Source organism: Tupaia chinensis, unplaced genomic scaffold, assembly GCF_000334495.1.
Source record: "Tupaia chinensis unplaced genomic scaffold, TupChi_1.0 Scaffold000647_1, whole genome shotgun sequence".
Lineage (NCBI taxonomy): Eukaryota > Metazoa > Chordata > Mammalia > Scandentia > Tupaiidae > Tupaia > Tupaia belangeri.
Genome location: NW_006160168.1, coordinates 2,672,737 through 2,691,488, shown reverse-complemented (window position 1 = coordinate 2,691,488; position 18,752 = coordinate 2,672,737). Strand labels below are relative to the sequence as shown.

The 18,752-nt window shown below is 40.1% G+C and overlaps 1 protein-coding gene across 3 annotated transcripts in view; it reads left to right on the top strand.

The window, feature by feature from the left end:
* Window positions 1–17,270: 17,270 nt before the first annotated feature.
* Window positions 17,271–18,752, top strand: part of PTER (phosphotriesterase related) — a 77,775-nt gene continuing 76,293 nt past the window's right edge. For 2 of the 3 annotated variants that reach the window (XM_006159749.3, XM_006159751.3), the window contains exon 1: window positions 18,251–18,394. The gene's annotated coding sequence lies outside the window, so the exon portion shown is untranslated. Of the gene's footprint in view, window positions 17,366–18,250; window positions 18,395–18,752 lie in introns of those variants that run through there. The other variant, XM_006159750.3, reaches the window with a different exon arrangement.

The following is an 18,752-nucleotide window of genomic DNA, read 5'->3' as shown; positions in this document are numbered from 1 at the left end:
TTAACAGAAAAGCTTCCTGGTTTTATAATGAGTAACACATTCTTTAGTTTTTTCTTATTAGTCCAGAGTCTGCCTGAGTTTAGGATGAATATTCAAAACTCTAACTCTTTAACTGGAACATGAGTACAGAGGCCAGTGTGTTGGCATGGGACCCTGGTCCTATAGTGTTATTCTGTGCTTCTAAACAGAATACTTTCTTATAACTTTCTCATAAAATCAATTTGAATTATAATAATAATCATTTGATCTGTGCTTTTTGTTATTAAATCCTTTCAGGTTATTATAACTTATAAAACTCACTATAAATCCAGTACGTATTTCCTTTTTACAGAAAAGTACACTAAGACATAGCAGAGTTCATCAAACCTCTCACTCAAGGTTAATTGTACATTTTTTTCATTGAATCTGTTTTTGTAATATTTTAAAATTGTGACCAACATTTTTAAGTCATGCTAAAGGCTAAGAAACTGTAGACAAATATAATACCTTTCACAGTTTGAGGACAAAGATTAAAACTCTAAGGTATGCCTTTTGTGCCAATTCTTGTTTGTTCTGGTTTGCTTTTGGAGAACAATATCTTCCTGTCCTCAATTTTTAGATGATACCTTTTACACATAAATACACACAAACATTTTTTATATCAATTGCTCATGGTCTGAAATCCCTGTCCAGTCTTCTACCTTTGCAATCTCACCTGAATCCTGGCTCACTCATTTTCCTGAACTAAAAGCAGTTGGAACATTCTGTAAAGAGGTTGTTCCTTGGCCTGCTGTCAGATCATGGACTTCAAGATGATCAGTAAAAGACATGTAAAGATCAACTCAAGGGAAAATGTTTCTCACTATTGCTTACAACAGAGTTCCTGCTTCTGTTTCCCTCAAGCTCATCCCCAAATGAAGAAGTTCGAACCAGGATAAAGATATGCCTCCTTTAGGAGGGAAAAGGAGCAGGGCCAGCAAGTTGTGTAGTGGTTAAGGCGCTGGATTCCCACATAGCTGAGAAAGGTTTGAGTCCTGGACCTGGTGGCTAGAAACACATGCGGGGTGCATGTGTATGCTTGTGTGTGTGCCCAAAATCCCAAGAGGAGAATGGAAGGGAAGGGATTATGGTATGGCTATACCTGCTACAGGGTGATTTCTCACTTTCTGTCTCTCTGGTGAGTATAAGCACCCTACAGCATAAATCTATAAAAATTTTTTTAAAAAAAGAAGAAAAAAAGGAAGAAGAAAGAAAAAAGAAAAAGAGAAAGAAAGAGAAAAGGGACCAACCTTCTCATTATAACATTCCCATGAAAAGGGAAGTGGAGAATCAACCCCAAAAGAAAATATGACCCAAAAGATCCACCAAAATGTAATTTTCAAACTAGGCTTTTTAGTGGTCCATGCATATATTATCAGATATTTGGAAGTTATCTACAAGAGTTGTCCTTAATTATAGTTTTATGTCACCTATAATCTATAATAAACTAAATTAAATATATTCTAGATTTCCTTGCTAGTCATTTTGTAATTTATATGTCACATTATTTTAGTGCCTGCATTTTTTTTTAAATAAACTTTTTGCTATAGGGCATGTGTGGTTGCTTGACAGAGAGAGACAGTGAGAGAGAAAATGAGAAGTCACCCCCCAGGAAGATGGCCACACAACAGTTCCTTCTCCTTCAGGGATATTGGGCACACTCACACACACACATGTGCCCAGCATGATCTTCAAGCCACCAGGTCTGGGATTTGAACCATGGTCAGCCATGTGGGAGTCCAGTGACTTAATTACCATGCCACCAGCTGGCCCTCAGTGCCTTAATTTCTGCTTGTATGTGGAAAACTATGGGCACAAAGTTATTTTCAATGTTTACAGCACAAAATAAAATGATAAATGTTTGACACAGTAGATATGTTTATTGCCCTCATTTGACCATTACACATTTTATACATGTATTTTTTAAAAATCACACTGTAGGGATCAGCAGATGGCGGTCTCAGAACATTGCTGGACTCCCACGTACTCTACCACGGTTCAAGTCTCAGGCCCAGTGACTTAAACTCCCATAGGGCGCATATGCATGCATGCCCAAGATCCTGAGAGGAGGATGGAGGAGAAGGGATTGTGGTGTGGCCATCCCCCCTGGGGGTGATGATTTCTTTCTTTCTGTCTCTCTGTTTCTCTCTGTTTTCTGGTGAGTGCACCCACCCTATAACAAAAACCTTTCCAAAAAAAATCATATTACACCTCATAAATATGTGTTGCCATTATATGTCAATTAAAATTATAATAAAAATGGAATAAAAACCTTTAAAAAAGACTTTGTCTATAAATTTTTCATAAAACTTTCAAGAAAAGGACTATTTGCTGGTGAATCTACCTTTATAAATAAATTATTATGTATCTCTTTTATAAAACAGTGTGCACTATTCACTTTTCACACAAAATTATACATACCACATTAAACTGACTAACATTTGTGTTTCTATTATGGTTTCTCTTTCTACCTACTTTCCAATTTAGCTTATAGAGAAGTAACATCATTGACACCCTCCTAGAGAAGTTTAAATTTACCAGGTGATAAATTTCTTAAGTGAAGAGTGAGAGCATACTTGCTGATGGGGGAATAAAAATGGTGTCCAGGTGAAAAGTGACTCACCTACTAAACTGCCAAAAACATGGCAAAGAGACGTAATTTCCTGTCAGAGCCTCTCATCCTAACCCCAAATAATGTGAAGATATTGCTCTACATAAAAAGAAGCTATTTCCTACATGTGCGGACTTGGACAGCACAGCTTTGAAATGGCAACTTCAGTCCTCGAGAAAGCACCTGTAGAGATTCTCACAAAACTGATCCAGACAAAGGGAAGCATAGTGCCTGTGTCAGTATTCCAGATCACAACCATGACCACTGGTCCTACGAAGCTGGATTCAGTGGGAATTACATGCCCGTTTTAGTTCGCCATTATATTGCTAACAGAAATTCCTGAGACTGGAGGATTTATAAACAAATGTTTATAATTCTGGAAGTTCAAATGCTTGAGACTGACATCACAACATGAATGACAGCAGAGAAAATTCAGGCCATGTGCAAAGAGAGACCTGGAGGCAGGCATCTTTTGTAAAGATGTACTCTAGTTGGAAGGAACTTCTTGTGAGAGCTGGAACTCAGTCTATCTCCAGAGAAAGAACTAACCCATTCATGAGGCTGATGCCTCCATGATCCAATCATCCCTCACTAGGCCTCACCTCTTTAAGGTCTCTCTCCTTTCAATCCTATCACACTGGGGACCAAATTCCAAAACCTAAAAACTTTATGAGACAAACCACTATGTAAATCACAGCAATGCCCAATGCAATGATCCTCGAGATTCTCTTCTTTAGGTGAGAAATGATCAATATCCAGCCAGGAAAAATAAGATGTGGCTTTCTTTGTAGCTACACACTCATCTGTCTTGGTTGAGTGATTGGATGGCTTTGAAGTTCTCTGATGGGGTATAGGATATGTGCATGATTGACTTGAATTAACTTAAAAACAGAATTGATTATCTCTTAGGTAAACTGGATAAGAAAGTTAACTAGCCACAGATGAAATAGACAGCTATTGACACAGAGTGACTTTCAAAGTATTGAAAGACTCTAATTCCAAAATGCTTACACCAATATGCCACCCCCGATTTACACCATCAGACAAATCATTACTTTGAATTAAGGCAATGTATGTCTCACTGTGTCCTCTATAGAGCATTGAGAGGTGTCACACTAAGAAAAAGAAATCACATACACATAGATAGATGTTCACAAGTTTGGAGAAACCCCATATCTTAAAAAGTAGCTGTCTTACTGTAGAACTTAGTGCTTAGAAAAACTAGTTGTTATGGATCTCTGATAAACAGGACATAAAAGGCAGTGGACACTGTTTTTACAATGTTTCATGGCAGACTGGTTTTACTCAGATTAGAAAAGTCATCTTTCTTAGATAATACTAGTATTACGTAGCTTAGTCCATTGGGGCTGCTCTAACTAAAACATAATAAACGGAATGGTTTGTGGACAACAAAAATTTATTGATGACCGTTCTGGAGGCTGGGAAGTCCAAGATCAAGGCACTGGCAAATTCAGTGTCTGGTGAGGGATCAAGCCCTTGTTCATAAATAGCACTGTCTCACTGTGTTTTCACATAACAGATGAGGCAAGAAAACTTTATGGGCGCTCTTTTCTAAAAGCACTATCCCCTTCATAAGAGCTCTATCATCATGACTTAATTATGTTCCAAAGTCCTCACCTTCTAAGACATTGGAGATTGAGTCTTGATGTATGAATTCAGAACACAGCAGCTTACAAATGTCCTAGTCAATGGACAACTTCTGAATCCATTATCATGCACAGAGTCCTTGAGCATGGATTTTTTTTTTTCCCAACCAAAATAATTAGCTTCAGAGAACAGAAATTTGCAGCAACAAAGGATTTTCATTTTGTTGTGCTTGAAAGAGAATGAACAATACCTAGAGGGTACTGGGAATAGGTGAGGGGTATTGCTGGGCAAGTGAGCTCCAGGTACAGCACTCTCTGGTAATATAGCAATGAGGACCAGCAGGTGGCATGGAGGTTAAAGTGGCTGGATCCCACATGACTGACTGTGTCGTTGGGGTCCTAGGCCTGGCAACTTGACCATCATACCAGGAGTGTGTGTGTGTGTGTGTGTGTGTGTGTGTGTGAGTGTGCGCCCAAAATCCACATGGAAGAGAAGGGATTGCGGTATGGCCACCACCCCTTAGGATGATGTCTCACTTTTTCTCTCTCTCCATTTCTCTCCAGCAAGCACACATGCTTCATAGAAAAACTAAAATCAAACCAAACAAAGAATGACTTTGTCCAAAGTAATGAACCCCAAGTGAGGAGACAGTGCATAATGGTGAATCTAGAGTATGAATGAAAATCACTAGAAAGACTTAAATGGGGGGTGAATAGGGAAAATGGTGGAAGGCACTAGTGGCAATTTTTGTTCATGGAAATCTTTTGCCTAGGACTACCCTTATCAGAAAGAAATTAAAAAATTCACCATTTTTTATTTCCAGAATCAGCAGTCACTCTAGTCCTGCCTGCTTTTAATGAAGTCACCCAAACATAATTTCTTCTACAGTCAGATATAAGTGAGTATAATTACAGTGTGCAAAAGAGTGGAGACCTTCAGGAATACAAAGTTTGCCTAACACTCCAACATGTGACCTCCCAGATGCTCTTAAATTCCACATCAACCACATTTTAATCCCCCCTTTTTCTACAGAAAATGAGTTAATTTAATTATCTTAAATCCATTAGTTTAGAAACATAATTTTTAATTATTTATGTATTTTGGAGTTTTGGGGGTTTTTTTAACTATAGGGCTCATGTGCTCACTGGAGAGACAGAGATAAAGAAACAGAAACTGAGAAATCATCCCCCCAAGGGGATGACCATGACACAATCCCTTCTTTCCATTCTCCTCTCAGGATTTTGGGTACGCAGTAGAACCATGGTTGACCATGTCGGAGTCCAACACCTTTACCACCACACCACCTGTTGGCCCCTAAGTTTATTCTTATGATGAGAGTTTAAGATTTGCCTCCTAGGCATAGCACCTATGATAATTCCTCCATGGGATATTAATTTCTTCTGTAAAGTGAAGTTTAGTCAAGACCTTGTATACATATGTAAACACCATTCTAATTTTAAAATTCAATTTCTCAATTTGAAGAAATTAGGGATTCACTTGACCCTAATAAAACTTTTCAACACTGCCTCTCACCATAATTGAATGTAGTCCAAAAGAAGTGGTGATAGAGGTTTTATTTTGGGACACGAGCATGTCATATCAGCCTGTACTGCAGTGAAGACATGTACACATGTGACGGTGACTTTGAACTGCATCTTTCACCAACTGAAGGAGAAATGTGTCTCGCTTTAGCATGAGGTTCCTTTTAGTCTTCTTCCCACCTTCCCACCTAAAGTCATGTTTTCCACCTTAATACTCACATTTGATGAAATATTTTCATGGGAGGCTTCTACTGCCTGTCAAAAGGCGCAATCTGCCTGTTCTGTGATGTGCTAAGATATTTGTACCTTATCAACTGCTAATTAGCGTGACAGCCTGCAACTATTTTTTTCTTTTTCTTTCTTTTTTTTTTTTTTTTAATTTATCGCAGCTCTTGGTGTCTAGGCTTCGGTTAACAGTGCAACTTGACATAACTGCTCTCCGTTAACACTTACTCCATGTTCTCTGGATGCTGATAGAAATATTTTATATGCTTATAAGTCAGGCTGTCCTGTTTTCTGAAGGAATAAAGAAAGAAAGCAAAGAAGTCAAAACAACAAACATTTCCATGAATACAAAAAAAAAAAAAAAAAACACAAAAAAACAGTGATCCCATCCCTGAGGGTCGAAGTGATATCTTATTGTTACGTGATTTATTATAAAATATTGCATTTGCCTAGTGCCAAAAAAAATTGTCTTCTATCACCATAATAAATAATGTAATAGCAGCTTCTTCTTTTAAATGAGTTCCCAATTAATCTCAACTTCTATCTTTTCCACCTTTTTGATTCTTTGTTTCTCTGTCTATTCTTCACTGATTAAAAGTCATCTTTTGGCCAGCTCCATGGCCTAATGGTTGAGTGAGCAGGATCTCACATGACTGACCATAATCTGAAACCTGGCCCTGTGGCCTGAAAAACACAACAGGTGGGGCAAGTAGGTGGGGTGGTGGTTAAGGGCACTGGACTCCCATATGGCTGACCACAGTTCAAGTCCCAGACCTGGCAGCTTGCTTTCTTACTTTCCCTCCCTCTCTCTCACTTGATTTTTTTTTTTGGTCAAATCAAAATAAGTAAATAAATAAAGTTATTATTAAAAAAAAAAAAAGAAGAAGAAGAAAAACACAACAGGCACGTATGCAGGTATGCCCCCAAATCCTGAGGAGATGGAGAAATGGAGGAGTGATTGTGGTATAACCAGGATCTGTTGGGGGATGCTTTCTCCCTTTCCTTCTTTCCCTGTTTCTTGCAAGAGCACACAACCTCTGGCAATTAAAAAAAAATTTAAAAGTCATCTGTAGGTAAAGTGAATCTGGCAGATTACGACTAACAAGTTAGGTGTGAACGATGACAAATCACATTAAGATTTCATGTAACTAAGACCAGCAGTTGACGTAATGGCTATGTTGCTGGACTCCCATGTAGTCGACCGCAGTTCGAGTCCCGGACCCGGTGGCTTAAACTCACGCCAAGCGCATGTGCATGCATGCCCAAGACCCAGAGAGGAGAATGGAGGAGAAAGGATTGCGGAGTAGCCATCACCCCTAGGGGGTGATTTCTTGCTTTCTGTATCTCTCTCTCTGTCTTTCTGGAGAGCGCACGTGCCCTATAGCAAAAACCTCTCAAAAAAAAAAAAAAAGATTTCATGTAACTCCTGAACAAGGTCCACCTCTCAAACAATGCAAAGAGCCTTCTATTCAATCTGCTCATCAGGTACCAGGATCTTATGGCAACACTAAATAGCACATGGGCACTTTCAAACAAAGCACAACATAAAAAACTATTTTAGAGCAGGTACATATTAGCCACCAGATTCCTAAGAGCTTTGCCAGCATTATTACTAGAACATTGTTTGCAGAACACACAACCAAAGGCAGAGAGAAATGTACCAGAATTAGCTTCAAAATAAGCCCCAACCAATGTTACCTTGCAGCCTGTCGATATTAAAATTCTGCCCCATGCAAAATGATGAACCAAATTACTTAACATCATTGTCTATTTGTTTATTTACTTGTTGGGACAAAAGATAACGGCAGCACTTCCTTGCATTTTCTTCTTCTCTTTTCCAAACCTATGGCACTCTCTGACAAAGTCATGTGCCTTCTTATCTTAAAGCATCTTTGGCTCCATGTCACTGTGCCATGTTATCTGTTTAATAACCTGGGTTAGGAGGTTTCACTGGGAGAGTCCAGCAGTACTGGGATGGAGAACCTACAATGCGTAGGAGTCCACCAGGTTCACTGAAGGTCTATAGGTCTGATGTGACTTGCCAGTGGATCCCAAAGTTTTTCCTGGTGTCTCTCCAAGCTCACCCTGTCCTCCCCCTGCTCACATTCCAACAGGGAAGCAAGCCAATGAGGTCAGAATTGCCCCCACCAATATCTTACTTGCTCTATAGAACTTACTCATTCTGCCCACTCGTTTTGTACTGACAAAACGAATCATTTTTGAGAAGTAGAATACAGAGTTTCACCAGGAAAAGTGTGAGACTACTGCTTAAAGAGCAGAGGCATGACCCAGGAGGTCTTCTCCATCATTCCAAATCTGCCAAAGAGGCCCAGCCCTGGCAGTGTGCACTGATGAGACCACGTGTTCTGCAGGCTGAGATTGCAAGGGAGCCCTGGGGCGAATTCCCGCCCAACCTAAAGGTCTAGCTCTGTGGTGAGTACCTGCAATCCCAGCTGCTGGGGTAGGCCGAGGCAGGAGTGCCAAGAGCTCTACTGTTGTCCTGGGCAACATAGCAAGACCCAGTCTGTAAAAGAGCCAGGTCTGGTAGCATGGACCTGGTGTCCTAGCTGGAAGGCTGAGGCAAGAGAATTGTGACACAGGGTAACCCTGTTAAAATAATAATTACAAAACAATCCCTCAATGTGTAACTATCATAGACATGAGCCCTTTGGGAATTATAATCCCTATGAAGCTGAAACCAAGTAAACTCATTAATCTGTTAGAGTTTAACTGGTAAATTGTATGTTTAATTTGGTGGTTTATTTTGGCAATTGAGAGAACTTACTTAAGTCACTTCTGCCTTAGTTTCTGTGTCTGTGGAACATATCATCATTCGCTAATTTTAAAGATAAGTTAAATTTGGACAAAACTGCAGAAATACGGCATTTGCTGCCACTCGGCAGCCCTTGATTTGTGGTGATAATTCTTTCCCACTGCTTAGGATCCTACATGCAGGAGATGGTAGTCATACAGGTGCCTGAAATGTTGATTGTCTCTGCAAATAGCAAAAGAACAAGAAACATCAAATTTAGAAAAATGACTGCCTCCTGTGGGGAGGTGGGTGAAGTAGGATTAGACCAAGGAGGGGCCCTCAAAGGGTAACAATGATATTGGCAATGGGGGAGGGGGAGGGAGGTCACAGCTCATTTATTTTAATACTAGGCTTTATAACTTACATATGTTGCATATAATCTTCTGTATCAATTAAATAGTGCCATGTGCCTGATACTAATAGAAGAATGTTAGCTTCCACATCTATGTACCTTATGTTAAAAAAGATAGTTCTTTATAAAAATGGCCAAACCATCTTCACATCCTGCCACCTTTTAAATATTAAAATAACGAAATGTTCCATTTAAAAATGTTTTAGGGCAGGCCATGACATAGCCTAGTGGTTAAGGGAGCCAGATTGCATGTGACCAGCCATGATTCCAATCTAGAACTCAGCAGCATACCTCAAGGCACATGTGCATGCATCCCTCAAATCCGGACAGGATAGCAAGATGGAGGAGAAGGGACTGTGGCAGTGACCACATCCTGTTCAGGGTGCTTTCTCCTTCTCTGTCTCTCTGTCTCCTCTGTGAGCACACACACTCTTTGGCAATTAAAATAACAAAAACTGTTTTAAGGAACTGTAAGAAAAAGAATGTCAAAGCCTAATGTAGAAGTTTTCCTATTACATCTGTTCCTATTAACCTGTACCTTAACCTTAATCTCACACATATAACATGATTATAATAAGAGCTTTCTGACTCGCTTTGCTTCCAGAAAGTTAAAATCTTTCTTTGGGACTTCAAGCTCTTTGCATTAAAAATTCTTTGGGGGTTGCTTATTTCTCAGCAGTTGGTGATTTTTAAAAATCCCAGTTAATATCCTTTGCCTACTCTCAGGAGCAGAGGGGTGGGTACTTGAATGTGTCTCTTAGAGCTTCCTTTGGCTCTAAACGTCTTCGATTCTGCAACGATCAAGGGAAGTGCTAGGGTGCCTTTCCACCCTCTCTGTTCTCAAACATGTAGCTTATTCCCCACACAACTGAAGAGAAAGAAGAAGAATGCTTGGCACTGGGAACAACTGATTCTTGACTCATTTTTTTACTCCCTAACATGAGTCAGCTTTCCTTACTCACCTGCAGACCATCCTCTATGTGTGCTTCCCTAGCCCCCAATTCATTTCCTCTCCATGTGCCCATAGATACACACACATACACACACACACACACACACACACACACACACAAACAAACACACACACAACATACAAGAAGCCCAGCCCCACAGAGTCCCCAGGTTAGCACTAATATTTCTTATGCTCATCTGCACCAGACACTCAATCCCTTGCCTGGATATTGACAGTGAACAATTACTGATCTCTTTGCTATTTCCTGTGCTAAACAATCTACTTGAATAACCAGGTAGATCTAAGAGTTTGGGGGGTTTAGAGTCATATGGTCCTAGTTTTGAAACTCAATTTAGCCCTTTATTAGCTATGAGACCTTGAACAAAGACTTGACATCTCTGAGCCTCAGTTTCTAAATCTGTAAAATGCAGATTATGGGGAGTATAAAATCTTTAAAATATTACAATTAGAAACTGTCAGGGCCAGCAGGTGGCATGCTAGTTAAGGAACTAAATTCCCACATGGCCAACTGCAGTTCAAGTTTGAAAACCATGCCAGGCATCTGTGCATGCATGCCCAAAACACTGACAGGAAAATGGCGGAGAAAGGAGTGCAGCCTGACTATCCTTTCTGGGGGGTGTTTTCTCAATTTCCCTCTCTCTGTCTCTGGTGAGCACACGTGCCCTATGGCAAAATAATAATAATAAGGAAGAGAAGAGAAAAGAAACCGTCACGCAGACTGTGAAAAATGAACTTTTGTTACTATGATTACTGTGGCTTTGCCATTATGTTAGCTAGTATTCCTAGATCTTTACTCCTGGAGTCATGACTCAGGGCTCTGATATTTGATTTTCCTGTCCCCAGGAAACAATCTCTTCTGATCTTCAGCTCCCAAGCTTCTCTCTTATGTTCCTTCTATGGGTGATCTCTTATAGTTAATCTGAAGTCCACCTACCCTCTTGTCTAAAAGCTCATTATTTCTCAGTTCTGTTTGCTATTTCCAACTTCACTGTACTTAATGCCTTTCTGCCTAGCAAACTTTACAGCATAATTCCAAAGACTCCAGATAAGACACTTTCATGTAACATATTTCATCTGCATACCAGTCCTGTGAAGGTGCAGGGTCTCGGCCATCCTCAACACATAAACCTCATCTCTGGTCCCAAAGCAGCATCTTTAATTCTCATCTCCCAGTGGGATGGGGTACACATCAAATCTGCTTAGTCACGTCATTGTGCTTGACTGGATGGCCATGAACCTCATGGAGTTCGTAGTGTGACAGAAAAGGAGAAGGAATCTTAGAGACAATTAGGAATCTGTCAGGAGGAAGTAATAGTACTCCCATTTTATACGCCGACACCATGGCTTAGAGAAATTAAGAGGTCCCGTGGCAAGAAAATAGAGGAGTAAGGACTATCTGTCTGCAGAGCTCTTTCTGAAAGTCGCCAGTGCTTCTAGCCTTCCTGCATCCATGGAAAATGTAACCACCTCCGAACAGAATGCCCTGATTTCTTCTTATTTTGACTAAGAAACTGAAGCAAATTCGTCTCTTCAGTTATTTTAGCTAAAACATGATTTTTATATGCCCTGGTAAATTTCTTAACAATATGTACCAAACAAGTGACAAGATTTTGCAAACTATACATGCAGAAGAGCTCTTTAGCAAGTAAGACTGCAAATGCTTGTGTTTCTTACTTAGCAGAGCACTTGAAAACAATATGTAAACCAAGTTCCTGATTAGATATTTAAACAAATTCCATGGCCCAAAATTTTAATCCTCAAATGAACACAAATAAATTATTCATATTGCTTTAATAGGAGAAGTCATTGTTTGATTTATGAATTCAAGATCTCCTTTCAGGGCTTGGTTCAAGTCCATCCTGTTTTGTTTTCAACATTGAACAAACTACTCTTTGTATTTTTCACAGACACACATGCTTGGACCTACAGTTAATGAATAGCTTCCCTGCTGACTTTTTGGGGTTTAATTCATTCTGTTTACCCCAGCTCTCAGTGTTGTATGTATTATAGATCAATAATTACATTATTGTGTGTTAAGAGATGCCTCTAATGCTTAAATAATTCTCTCAAGGATTTGGACGCATCAGGGGTTCCATGTAATATTAGTTATTAATGACTGGCTAATAAAGGATGGTTTTCAATTTGTATCTACTCTCAAAAAGTTTATGGAAAGTAGAATTAAAGTGCAAGTTTATTTTTTTAATTCATGCATAGTTTTTTTCATATAAAATGCCATTTTCCTACCATTTTTAAAGGTCCTTTTCATTAACCAGAGTTAGCTATCTGCTGTAACAATCTACAAATCTCAGTGATTTAAGACAATACAACTATATTTTTTTACTTACGTCTTTGCAGTTAGGGTCAATGAAAGGGCTCTTCTCCACAGTGTCATTCCAATGTGGTTCCTTGCCCTTCTGCGTTATTATTCCCTAGTATTATGAATTCTCTCCACTCAGCCAAAAGATGGAAAAAGAGAGGAGGATGGTAGGTGGATAGGGGTGGTTTTGTTGATGGGTCAGTTCTGAACACATTTAACCACAAGGGAGGCTGTAATACACCCATGCCATGTCCAGGAGGATGGGAAAACCAGTTTACAGAGCACCTAGCCCCTGATAACATTCGATCTCCTTCACAAATACCATAAAGAAGGATTGCCAGGCCAGGAAAATTTAGTTAAGAAATTGTTGGGGTTTTGTAATTATGGCAATATAACTGTAAGTTATGATCTATTATTTAGTACTAGCAAATACTATTGAGAGTTATAGATGTTCTAATTCAAAGCTAGTTCTTACAGGTATGTATGAACAGCTGTTTACAAAATTCTTTAATTTGGTAAGATATACATAACATAGAATTTATCATTTTAATAATTTACCAATTCAGTGCCGTTTAGTATATTTATATTGTGTGCAACTACTATCCAGCTCCAAGAACTTTTCATCATCCTAAACTGAAACTCTAGGAAGTAATAACTCCTACCACCAACCCCTCGTAATCACTACTTACTTTCTGTCTCAAATTCAACTACCTCATTTAAGTAAAATAATATTTGTCTTTTCATGTCTGCCTTATTTCACTTAGCATAATATCGTCAAGGTTCATTCAAGTTATAGCATTATGAGAATTACATTTCTTTTTCAGGTTAAATAATATCCCATTGTATGTACATTTTGTTTACCCACTCATCTGTCAATGGATATTTGGGTTGCTTTCACATTTGAGGTATTGTGAATAATGCTGGTATAAATATGTGTGATGATTTGAACATGTTTCTCAAAAATTCATATGTTGAGGTTTGGTTGCTATTGTAACAGTATTAAGAGGTTAAAATTCAGGCCAAACCTGTAACATAGTAGTCAAATCCTGTGTAGAGGAAGCCAGATCCCATATGGCCTATCAAAGTTTGAGTCCTGGCCTTAGTGGCTCAACAAACATGTTGTATATGTGTGTGTCTGCTTAGGATTCTGACTGGATGGAGAATTGGAGGAAAAAGGATTGCAGCATGACCAGGCCCCATGGAGGGATGCTTTCCCTCTTTCTATCTACCTCTCTCTATCTCTCTCTATCTCATGCACTCACATACACTTTTAATAATAAATTAAAAAAATACACTTTGGCATTAAAAACAAGCAAACAAAAACCAGGGTGAGAACTTAATTAGACTATGGTATTAAAAGGTGGGGCCACTGGGAGGAAATTAAGAAGGTAAGGTCGTCAGGGCAGGGCCCCCATGATTGAACACTGGTGGTTTTGTAAGAAGAGGAAAGAGACTAGAGCTGGCACCAGCTCGCACCCTCTCATCAGGTGATGCCCTGCACTGCCTCCCAACTCTGCAAAGAGTTTCTACCAGCAAGAAGGCTCTCACCAGAAGCAACCCCATGACCTAGGACCTCCAGAATCTTTATTCTTTATAAATTTCCCAGTCAGTAGTATTCAGTTACAGCAGCAGAATCTCAGACTGACATGATATGAGTGCACAGTTACCTGTTTTGAGTTCCTACTTTCACTTTCTGTATTTGTACCAAGAAGTGGAATTACGTCATCATTCTAAGATTATTTTTTTTCCCAAAACTAGTGTACTGTTTCCACAGTGAATGTAAAATCAAATATTTTTTAGACATATCTTTAATTGATGTCCACAAAGGTTGCGATAATTAATAGATGAAGACATAGTCCTCAGTAAGAAGTTCACTCATTGGATTATGTGTTTTCATTTTAACTTTTAAGAGCTACAATAGTTTACTTTCATTTTTTTTCTTTGCTTCGAAGTGAAGTAATAAATTATGGTCAATAGTTGTATTCTCTCAAGGGTATAAAGAAAGACTGATAGAAAAAGTGTGTGTTGAAAGTTCTTTTCTAAATCATGTGACACTGGAAACTAATAGATTTCCTAGAAATGACAGGAATGGCTTATCACATCATGGCTAAAAATTAAACTAAGAAAAATCTCTGCTGCACTTTAAATTTTAACTTTCAATGAACAATTAGAACCTGACAGCAGCACCATTTAAATAACGTATATCATTGGTTCTGCTATTTTTCTGCTCCTTATCTGATAATAATCTGAATAACTTTATATTTTGTCTTCTCTGGATTTCTTTCTATCAACTATTTATGGGTAAATATTTAAAACAAGTAACTAGGGTGATAACAACCTGGGTGCTTTCCAGAAGTTTTACCCAAACAGCAAGGGGCTTTGGATGTTTGGTCTTCATTCCATTCTCTGCCAATTTAGCCTTTTCTGAGTACCGGTACTGTCAAAAATCAAAGATACTACAAAAATGAAAAGCCCGTACAATATAAATGAGAGTGTATTTGAACTAAACCCTTAACTGAGAGACTGATTTGGAAACCTTTAGTTCCTTAATAATGTGATTTTTTAACTTAGCTATTTCATCACAGAAATATGACAGCACATTGATGTTCTAGGTTTCAAAAAATATTTCCAGGTTAAGCTTCTTCAAGAAGAAAGGCTGATAAAATGATTATCATTTTTGACAGCAGAGCATCATAAAATGCCCCTTTGACCCATTCTGGTCTGCTTATTCCCAGGAGTAATAGAAAACTAAGGCCAGTACTAAAGAATGTTTACTTTTTTTATTTTAAAATACAATAGCATTTGGTGCTTGACTGACAGTAGTGTTTAAATAATTTATGATATAAAAACAGGAGTTTACTGGGTCACTGGAAAACTCATGATCTATTTTTCTGTTTTCCTATGCAAAAATGCATCATGAGTTTTCCGACAACCCAATAGTAAGGACCCAGTTGCTGTTTGCTAAAAACCTAGTGCTGTTAAAACTGAATTCACATGATCTCTCCCTTTTATTTGAACACACTTATTCACAACAGTTCAATAAAATTCCTGAAAGGAATCTCTTGCATATTAATTTGAAGTTTTGGTAGGCACTTTTTATTTCAAAAAGAAATAAAATCCAGAGTAGTTCCTTTCAAACATTACCTTTTAAAGGAGTAAAGCCATAGAAAGAAGAGCCCGCCTGTGAAATCCATCACAAATCTTGCTCAAATGGGTTTCATGTGGGCAGTGGTGAATTCAGTCACTTCCATAAAGAAAAACTGAAGGCATTTTTAACATGAACCTTGTATATAATTTCATGTCTGGCAGCACGGGTGCCTAAAATACATAACATTATAAATAATGGACTTTTAGGCCTCTCCTTAACAACCATTGTCAGGTACACATTTATATGGCTTCATGGCTGCAGCATACAGCCAAAGTGAGAGCCAGCACTGAAATCACTCTAGAAGCCTCCTTTGACCCATCCATTCATTACACAGTCTCAGTATGAGCCCCAGCCATTCCTCGCAATATTCAACTCTCCTGGTACTCATACCTCTGCAGTTCTTTTTTTTTTTTTTTTTTTTGAGAGGTTTTTGCTATAGGGCGCGTGCGCTCGCCAGACAGAGAGAGACAGAGACAGAAAGCAGGAAATCACCTCCCGGGGGGATGGCCACGCTGCAATCCCTTCTCCTCCAGTCTCCTCTCGGGATCTTGGGCACGCACGCACACACGCCTAGCGTGAGTTTAAGCCACCGGGTCCGGGACTCGAACCGTGGTCGACTACATGGGAGTCCAGCGACATAGCCATTACGCTAACTGCTGGTCCCACCTCTGCAGTTCTTAACCTCTACATTTATTCTTGTCTCACCTTCTCTTGGGCCCTATTTTTACCGCCTTCCCTGTTTATAGGGTTCACCCAGACACCCTCCTTAAAAACCACTGTGGTCCTCAATATCTTCCCCCTGCCTGTTCCTTTTCTCAGTAATTTTTCACTCTTTTGTCCTCTTTAAAAAAAAAAAAATAAATGGGGTTGGTAGGTGGTGTGGTGGTAAAGGACACTGGATGCCACAAAATCAATGGGGCTCACAGGGTTGACCATGGTTTGAGTCCCGGACCTGGCAGCTTGCTTTCTCACTTTCTTTCTCTCTCTCACTCTGTCCCTCTCTGGTCAAATAAAATTAAATAAATAAAGTTAAATAATTATTTTTTAAAAAATCAAAACCAAGAGCTATATATCCTTTCCTCCTCTTGTTTTCCTGACTTAACCATTTAAGTAATTTACCTCTTTGCCTCTTAACAAAGTCCTCCATTCTCTACTAAGAAGGTGGAGAATGGGAGTGTAGGGTAGATATCAACCAAACTGGGTTCTAGCCCTGGCCTTGAACAAGGTACTTCTTTACATCTGCTTTCTTATCTATAATTGATTCGAAATAGTTCCTACCATGTGCAAATTGCTCTAAAAATTAAAGGTAATCATATATGTGGGGTCTTAAATGTTCATGAAACATGCATATTATGAAAAACATGTACACGGAGTTCACTTTTTTTTTTACACCAAAATAAACTGACACCTTAATTCCATTTTTCCCCTTACATACCTGTGACAAAGCCTGATGAGCTGGCTTCATTAAACTTCAACTATCATTACCATTAAATCCCTAACTACTTTTGAAATGATATTGTATGTTCTTCTCATCTGGTTACCATCATTCTTCTCAGATTTCAGGATTAACTTGTGACCAGTCGCGCATAGCACAGAGGTTAGGAGCCATGCACTGGGCACCAGATCTCACACAGCTGAGTGGTTCCAATCTTGGCTGCCATGGCTCAGAGAAGACACCCGGATGTGCATCTGCCTATCGTGAACCCTGATGGGATGGAGAAACAGAGAAAAGACTACTGTGTGACCATGCGCTACGGGAGGTGGGGAGGACACATTTTCTCTCAATTTCCCTTCTCTCTCTCTCTCTCAATTTGTCTTCTCTCTCTCTGGCAAGCACATGAACCAGCTGGTAGTCTAAAAAAATTTTTTTAAGTAAAGAATTCAGGATAAACTTAACTAATTTCAATGGAATACTGAAAGGTATTACTGTTCATTGTGGCATGTGCTCTTAGTTCCATGTTGCAGACAGACTTGTGTAAACTCCCTAAGCCTGTCACATGAAGGACAGGGCCTTTTCAAGTGCTCTAGCACTCCAGTTTTAAAGATGAGGAACCTCAGGCCCAGGGGGAAGGAAACGACAACAAAACTGGAAATACAAACCTCACGTTCTATGTATTCAAGATGGGGATCCAGTTCCTGCTGTGACACCACGGCCAGAGCACTGCCTCTACTTTGTTACACATAGAGAAAACACATTGCTGTGAAAGGCGTTGTTGTTTCAAAGTATTAAGGAGTGAGATATTGGGGAATTGCAGTTGCTTCCTTTTCCTGTGAGGATCTAGTCCCCAATTTTTTCGATTCGGCCAAACTAGAGAGATGAGAAACCTTTCCTCCCAAGAGTATCTGCAACAGACCCGCTCAAAAGAAGCGGCTTCCCAGCCCTGCGGCTGGGCAGATCCTGCAGCACAAGGGTGAAGCTCTAGCAGGCCAAGGCCTTTCAGGCAGAAGCCAAATCAAGGACTGGAGCCGGGCCAGGAGGTAGTGGGGCCTGATGGGTGTGCTCAGGCCTGGAGGTGGGGCCGGGCTGCACCGCTGGGTGTGTCCTCCAACCAGAGTGAGGTGAGGCGTGTCTTAGGGGCGTGGCCTAGGGTGAGTGGGGGCGGGCAAAGACCCACGGGGCGTGTCCTATGGCCAAAGTGGGGCGGGGAGAAGACCAGGGCGGAGGTGAAGTGGAAGGAAAGTGAACTGACAGAAAACACCCGAGAAGTTGCCTTTCCGAGGGTCCCCGGGGAGAAATCGGCGCGCAGAGAGGAGAAAAGTAGCTTAGGGACACCGAACCTGTGGGCCTGGTAAGAAGTGTGGGGTTCTCTGAGTGTGAATTCCTGCAGGGATACCCCACGAGGGCCAGTCCTGGGGAAGGATTTTAAAGCGGCCTGCGCTTTGGCCTTGCACTTCCCCCAAAAGCTCCTGGAGAAGCTGCAAAGACCGTGGGCATGGAAGTGAGCGCCGCGCAGGCTTCCAGAGCTGAGACCTGGGAGGCTGGCCTGGGCTTAAGATGCTGGATCCACTCAACAGAAATGCCCTGAGTGCGCCGTTGGGCTACTGAACTAGGGTGGAGGTGATGATTCCGTGCTTGTTCTCCCTTAATAAGCTTTGGGCATTATACTTCTGGGGTTTTGGGGGGGGGGGGGGGTATGGTGTGTTTTT